Below are 8,372 nucleotides of genomic sequence, written 5' to 3'. Positions count from 1 at the left end.
TCTGGTTTGGCAACATTTTCACTCAGAATTTCCCAAAGAACTTTGATTGGAGAGAACAGTGGACTGAAGACCATTGAGCGACCCGGTATGTGGTGTTTTGCTTTCCACAGGCTCCTCGCTCCTACGTGATGCCCTGCCCCCACCCCCACCCTGCGGGCCAGAGAAGCTCGGGTGGAGAGAAGAGGGAAAACGTGTGCGGCTCTCACAGCCTTTCGTTCGGTCTGTGGGGTGGGCGCTCTTTAGAACTCTTCTCCTGCAAGTTCTCAAAACATCAGCCCAAACCGGCTGAAACTAATAAACCAAAAAAGGGGAATTTGTCAGTTCATATAAGATGTTCAGAGGACCTCAAACAATATCAGCTTGCACACTCATGCTCTCTTCTCTCTCTCTCTTACACACACACACACACACACACACACACTGTTTCCACCTTTGCCTTTCTTCTGTGTTGGCTTCCGTTCTCAGGCAGGCTGTCCTCAAGAAGTGGCAAAGAGGCAATGAGGACTCCCCCACCTCCAATCCCCCCCTCCAGTCCCCCCCGCCCCCCACCGCCCCTGCCCTGCGGGATTGGATCCTACCAGCTCAGCAGCCCAGGGGTTCAGTGAGCCTGGGCCTGGGCCTCTGTGGCCTGGCTGGAGTCACATTCCCAGCCCCAACCCTCACTGTGGCTGGGGGTGTGGTCAATCCCCTTCCGGTCAAATGGCCTGAGAGCCAGGAGGGAAGGATCTCTGACAGGCAAACCAGGTGCTGTTACTAGAACGGGGTGGTTGCTGGGGAGGCAACGGTAGGTGTAGAAGTCTATCCCACTTGTCGTTCTCATGATTCAGGTGAGAAAACCCAAGTAGACAGGCAGGGTCGGGGTCCCGTTAGCCATGTCTCAGACGCCAGATCCCGTGGCCTGGTAGCTCACCGGTGGGGAGAATCCCACTGACAGGCCTCACCGAGGCTGAATTAGCACCACAACGCAGCCCACCTGCTGTTCAGCTCCAAATTCACGCTCACGGGCAGAATCCCAGCTCGGACCCATGCCACCAGGCTGCACACGGCTCGCTACTCTCCCAGCACCACCCCTGCAGAGAAAGGCTGTTGGTTTGGAGAGAATGTTTTCTCAGGTTCTGGTAAGTCCATGGCCAAGCCTCCTCCTGTTCCTCCTTTAGACTTGCTGGGAGGCCATCCAGGCCCCGCCTCCATTTCTTTCTGAGGTTGGCCCCGCCCCATCCCACCTCCCCAGCCAGTAGGAGGGGCTCAGTAGTGCTCCCCCACTTCCCTCTTTCTCTCCATCACCCTGCTCTTGGGCATCTATCTAATCAGCACAGCCCTGATCTCTCTAAGAGACGGCTGGGCCTGTATTCTCACACATTCAACTGTTCAATGCCAGGGGCTGGGCCCTAGTTCCTTCTCCCTGGAGGCACTAGTCCAGCACCCTGCACAGAGTCCGCCTTCAGGACCTGAGTCTGACCTGCACTAGGCACACTTTTGCGGTGACTTGAGGGTAACAGACAATAGACTAGAGAAGGCATAGTGGTAGGCAGGACTCATTTCTACTCCTATTTCTTAATGTTCTGGTCACAGATTATTTCAAGAGCCATAGGTTGTTCCCGGGTGGATGGGATGGGAGCGATTTCAGAGGCTATGAATTGGTCTGAGGGTTATTTTTCTAATCAAAGCATCTTTCAGTTGCTTCACAGTGTATTTTTCAGAAAACAATTTCTCCAAATGGTGTTCTCTTTAGTTCCTCGCAGTGAAAGAGCCCCTCTTTCACATTTCTCTTTTCATTCTTTGGAATTCTCGTTCTTTCTATAAGTAGAGATTTCTATAGGAGATCTGTAGATACAGATAAATATATAGGTAGATAGATTTTTGTTTCCCTCAAATGTTTGTGTCTTCCCTGGATTCTATTCCCTACTTCACACTGAGCATAGGGAGTTAGATGGTCCAGAGCATCAAAGCTTTATCAACTCCATCACTCTTCATAGGACGTCCCCTCTTCCGAAGGGCTATCTCCTTACTTAGGTTATTTCACAGAAGGAAGGGGATTGAATGTTGTCTGAAGCCCAGCGTGAGTTCTCAAAAATCTGCAGGATGGTGAGTTCTTAATAACTCCACCTAACTACCTCCTGAGATTAGATGTTAGGTTGAAGCCTTTACGTGGACACCACTGACACTAATAAAACCAACTCGAGGTCCAGCGCACGAAATCGTGCATGGATAGGGTCCCTAGGCCTAGCCTGCAATCAGGGCCATCTTCCGCCCGCTGGCCAGTCCCCAGTCCTGACCCGCCACCACCAGCCATCACCACCAACCCCGGTACCCTGTTCGCCATCCAGTAATCGATCGGTGCCTGTGGGCGGCAAGGGGGAGGGACAAGGAGGTCAGCTGTTCTGCCTACTCACCAGTCTCCAGTCCAGCCCCGCTGCCACCCACCCCGGTTCCCCTCGCCAGTCCCCAGTCCTGCCCCGCTGCCACCACCCACCCCGGTTACCCGTGGTTCCCTGTTCACCATCCAGCGATCGGAGCCTGCGGGCTGGGAGGAGGGGGGAGGCCAGGAAGGGAATGAGAGGTGGTCAATGCACCTCCTAGCAACTGGTTGAGCGGTCATTCTGGTCGTTACGCCGTTATGGTTGCTGGGCTTTTATTATATAGGATTTATTATGAACAAAACGTGGTTTCAGTGGGAAGATGCTTGCAGGGAAGAGCCATCTGTACAAGAAAGATTTTCCCCGGTTCAGGTTTGAGGAGATCTATAGTAATCCATCCAACAAAGAAATGTTGGCTGAAAGTGCTAAAATTACATGCAGTTTTCCCCTTTACTGGGAGCAGTGGGCTGAATTCATGCACTATTTGTTTCCTACCCACTCAGTTATAATGGCAGTGTGGAAGGGGAGGGCTGGGTGGAGGATGGGAGCTTGGGGGACCCAGAAAAGCATTTATTTGCTAGGTTTTGCTTTCCTTGCCTATTCCCCACAGTGTCTTGGATCTAAAAAAGAGAATGCCACGCCCTAAGGACCGCAATATATTTGACTTGGATGAGAGGATCATCATGTTGAAAAGGGTCTTCTAAGTTATCCAGACTAACCCCACCCAGGTCCATTTCACAGATACATAAACTGAGGTCCAGAGAGGAGCAGAGACTTGGCCAAGCCCATAGAAAGTAATAGTCTCAAGCCTTCCAAATCCCCAGTCAGTGTTCGTTCCACACGGAGACGCGCCTTTGCTCTCACATGTTCTCAATCCATTTGGGGTGGCTAAGGTGGGACAAGATCCAAAACACTAGTGCCAAGCCACGTGTACTTGTTCTTAAACTCCGCACCTGAAGCCATGTTGAATGTCAGAACTCGTCCGGACTCTTCAACTTTTAAAGGGCAATGAATCCTGAATTGGACATGTGGTGGCATAGACTGGATGACACTGTGTTGTCTTCAAAGGCAGGGTCTATTCTGGGCAGGCAGCGGGAGGCCAAGGACAGCCAAGGGCCCCCTGCTCTGCCACCTGCTCTTTCTCCCCTCCCCTCTGCCCTCCCCCTCCCCTTCCTCCTCTCTGTAGCTCCGTTATACACAGGCACTAGGATCACCGAGGAAAGGGGAGGTGGACATTTTCAGGTGAGGTGACATCTGTAACCGTGTCCTTTCAGACTAAGTCCTCACTGAGGCAAAAAGAACTAGTAAAAGTCATAAACTGAAGGCTGGGGCATTGTTCATCTTTCATGCAGGCCTCGGTTAAAATCGTCCCTCAGCCATTTGCATATACGGTTATAAAAAAAATGGAATCATGCCTTACAGATTCCTCTGCAACTTAGTTTTTTTGTTGTTGTTGTTTTATAGTTTTATAAGCATCATGGACACAGACAACAGCGTGGTGTGACTATGGTGGGAGGAGGGGGGTGGGGGGATGTGGAAGAGGATATATGGGGGATAAACGGTGATGGAAAAAAAATATGCATACATATTATATACTTCCAGGTCAATATAGAGCATCAATCTGGCAATCAAAATTATTTTTTTTAAATAGATGCAACATATTCCAGCCTGGATAGACTATCATCAACTCTCTATTCATGGATGTTCTGTTAATCAGACTTGCTGTTGCAGGAAGTGCAGTGATGAAGCGCCTTGCCCAGTGTCTGTGGTATAAAAACCCGGTGTCCAGTTCCCTATCTTCCTTAGCTGTTGGTGCCTTCACAGCTGTTCACAGCCAGGAGGGAACTAGAAGTGGAGGTCAGCCATTCCAAAGGCCCACTACGCATTTTGTGATCTCTCCTCGGCTGAGGTCATAGGTTTGCCTTGGTTTCTGAATTTGCATTTGACACTAGTCCTTCCCCTGCTTTATTTCAAAGGCGGAGATCTCCAATGGCAGCACCAACAGCAGAAAAATGCTCCAAGGGGGACAGAAGCAGCAGCTCGCTGCACCAGCGTTAGAACGGGGGAGACATCACGTGGTTCCGGTTAAACACCAGCTTTAACTGGGGTGACCACGGTTTCTATTTGGAAATGGTGATGAGGAGAGCAAGCTGAAGCCCTGAAGTTTCAATGCAACGGACAGAGCCTCATGAAGGCTTCCATCTCTGAAGGACAGAAAAAAAAAAAATGCCGGTCTTGTTTTATAAATGTCTTCACATCCTTTGCAGCCATACAACTGATTCCCTCCTCTTTCCTGAAATACCTGTGTTGCTGCAGTGGGGTAGGCCTACAACCATAGTCACTCCTGTGACGTCTTTCATCCCAGTGTGGACTTTGGAATACTCGGAAATCTGGATTCGTACCCGGCTACAGCTCCTAATTACTGGTGCCTCTCTGAGTCTGCACTTGATCTACAAAATGGGAATAACTTGTTAGATCTGCAGTTAGAGGAGCGACAATGCAACGTGTGCAAGTGTGTGACACACAGGTAAGTGTTCAACACCAGTCCTCTTCATTCAGCAACTAACTGGAAACACTGCCCCTGCCCCCCTAGTGTAGCACATGGTGTATAACATGCTCTATGGTTGGCCTGTCATCTATGGCCGTTGTCCTTCATTGATTTCCACAGACCGCCAGCGGAAGGTAGCCCTTTCTGAGCACTTGGGAGCAAAATATGCTTTGGTCTCACTTTCCGGGAAACTAAAATGACGGAATGAAGAACTCACCTAAGACTTAAGCGTTTGGTGCTTCTCAGAATGGCAGCTGGAGGCCATTGTCTGGGGGGGAGTTTTGTAGTTGTCACACTCAATAGCCTCGCTGTTCCCACCATGAAACATATTTTTAATAATTACTAGTAACAAGGTCATGGAAAGAGTGACCGTTCTAATAAATCTTAATTGTTCTGGCTCCACTGGGATGGTCAGGGTCAAATGTGGTCTCACAATTTTGAGAGAAATCTTGGGGTGGGTGGGGGCGGGGGAGGAGGTAGCAAAAGGAGAAAAGATAAACCCACCAGTAGATGACTCACATATAAAATGCTGGCACTGGAAGCAAATTCTTGGAACAGTTACGTTTGGGGGTTGGATCAGGCTATTGATGTTCTCATTTAGTTGTTGAATGTTGATTTCACTCCTCTTCTCCAAAGAAAGGTTTTCTGCGCATGGAATACATAAAGCCAAGCCGCTCCTGGGACCCTGAGGAACCCTGGGACTTACCTGCGACTCAGCTTCTGGCTGCTTTCAGCGAGCTGTGGGTGCCTTCTTTTTCCAAACGTAAGCCCTATGGCTACCCCTACCTGTCCTTAGTCCTGTTTGCTGTGGTTTCCAGGTCATTCGCCAAGCCGGCTCCTCTCCTCTGGACCTCATTCAGACACTAATGTCCCTAAAAAGCGGTATGTTGGCTGTTTTGTTATGTGCTCGCATTAATATAACCATGCTGTGTGGCTTTGTGAATAAATCCGTCTGCATTTCAGATTACAGGAAGAATGAGAATCCATCCAACAATTGGAAGGAGCTAAATAACTAATGATACACCCATATGATGGGCTATTTGTAGCCATTAAGAGATGTTTATAAACATGGGGATATTTTCTCTAAAGGCACAACGAAAAAGTATATCAATTACATGTACATTTCATTGGGGAAAAAAAAAAGATGAAAATAGGCCAAAATGATAAAAGGACTCCATTCAGTATAGGGCTTGGTCCTGTTTCTTTATGTTTGTAAATTTTCTATAATGTGTATTGCTTATCAGAGGGAAAAGTAAAAAGAAAAGAAGAAGGTATGTGTGGGGGGAATGTTTACTGAATGAAGGGCTCTGAGGGGGGCTTACCTGAATGAGACAGGACCATCACCGTCTCCATGATAAACAGTCTACTAGTCATTAGAGTCCATTAGTCTATTAGTCACGTGGCCTCAAGTCATGATCTTTTTTGGCAACCATCTCTATGGCCCAGTAAAATGCTCTTATTTTAAACCTAGAACTCTAGGATTTTCCTCCCCATCACATACTGTGTCATTGATTTAGAAGGACAGGTGAAATGTCATTTCTTGGATTTCGCCCGTTGTCCAAACTTGTCAGGATCCCTGTGGGTTCCAATTCTGTCGTCTTGCACAGGAGCTCCCTCTTCCAGTGGCAGGTCATTTGCATCTTTCCTCAGCCCGCCACCACCCTCCTCAACCAGAAATCTTACCAACGTGTCAAGCAGGGTGAGATGAGGACAGAGCCTGCTAAATCCGAGTAACGCGTGCCCCTCAATGAGCCACCTTTAGGAACCCACTGGACTGAATCCTAACACAGCCCCCCGCCCTACCTCTTATCCGTATTTTATGGGAAAGTGCTAGATGGCTTTTTGGAAACAATATATAAGCATTCCTGGATGAGTATGGTCCAGCCTGTGAATTTTCTCATTTTCAGCCAAGGGATGCCTGTTTTCTGTAATTCTATGAGAAGAGCATAAAATCAGCAGGGAAGACAAGAATAGACTCAGTATCTCCAGATTCATGCTATCCCTTTGACCAAACCACAAATTCTGCTGCATTTAAACTGTCCTAGAGAATGTCTTAAAAATGTCTTAGGTCCACATTAGGTCATGGTGTGAATCCCCCTCGTCAGAAGAAATTATGAATAATACAGCAGAAATTACTTTGAGGAGCTAAAAGGATAAATATTGAAGCGCCTGTTTGTGGATCACTCAGACCTCCCAAAGCCCGTTTCTCCACGTGTAGCACCGGAGGGCCACACACCGCCTTCGGGACGGTAGTAGAGGGAATGCGGCCATGCATGTGAAAGCACCACCGAAGAGCTGTGTACACGTTTGGAGGTGCTTACCATGTGCCAGGCACTCCAAGTGCTTTGTGTGGTTCCCGTCATGTAACCCTCATGGGACCCTGGGAAGTGGTGCCATTAACATCCCTGTGTCTGAGGTGCTGATACGAGGGAGGTGTCCGGTCCACACACAGTGGCCTTGGCCTGTGACGCCCTTGACTCTGGAGCCCGTGCTCCTTACTGCACCGTCTGGAGAGTGGGCATCGGTGGCGTCCCTGCTGCCAGGATCTATTCCTCTACCTTGTGGAAAAAGCCCCTCAAGTTTCTGGGCCGAATTCTGTGTCATCCTGGCGAGACTGACCTCCAGCCAGAGTCGGCATGTCACAAAGGCCGGGCCAACGCCCGATTTCCCTCATGACCTTGTATGTTGAGACCTGCGTGGCAGCGGACTCACACCTGCATGGTGCCTGGGAAGGCTGTTGGGCTGGCTGCCCGGGTCCCCAGAGCTACTTGGGGTTAGTGTAATTAGAGTCCATTAGTCTATTAGTCACTTGGCCTCAAGTCATGACCTTTTTTGGCAACCATCTCTATGGCCCAGTAAAATGCTCTTATTTTAAACCTAGAACTCTAGGATTTCTAGAGGGAGTAGTGACTCCCTCTCCCCTGAGTCAGCCAGAGGTGGTTTCTTCTGCTCAAAACGAAAGGCCTCTGATAATATACCGGAACCAGGCACTGCAGCGCCTATCACGTGAGGGGCCTGGAGGACGAACAACACACGGGAGGCTCCCGCACCCCCATCCGTAAGATGGGGGATAGCAGGGCCCATCTGCCCAGGATCATTATGATTGGGGAGACAACGTGTGTAAGGTACTTGGCTCAGTAACGGATACACAGAAGATACTCAGTGTCGGCTACTATTGCTGGGGGCTGTTATTTCTTAGTAAAAAAAGCACTTGAGCAATTTAGTCCATTAGGTGAACCGAATCTCTAAAACACCAATAATGGCCACAGACCCCATGTTCCCACATGTAGGAATGAGTTCCAATAAGTATCCAGGCTCCCACATTTGTTACATAACTGGACTCCATCCTGAGTAAGGAATCATCTGTCCAGGGGCAAATGATATTATTCCTCCCACTACAAATGGTTACGACTGGAGAATAACTGGCTGTTTAATAAAAGAACACCTCAGCACTCAATACAGTGAAC

The sequence above is a fragment of the Myotis lucifugus genome, unplaced genomic scaffold (genome assembly GCF_000147115.1).
Source record: "Myotis lucifugus unplaced genomic scaffold, Myoluc2.0 scaffold_463, whole genome shotgun sequence".
NCBI lineage: Eukaryota > Metazoa > Chordata > Mammalia > Chiroptera > Vespertilionidae > Myotis > Myotis lucifugus.
This window is presented reverse-complemented; position numbering follows the sequence as displayed.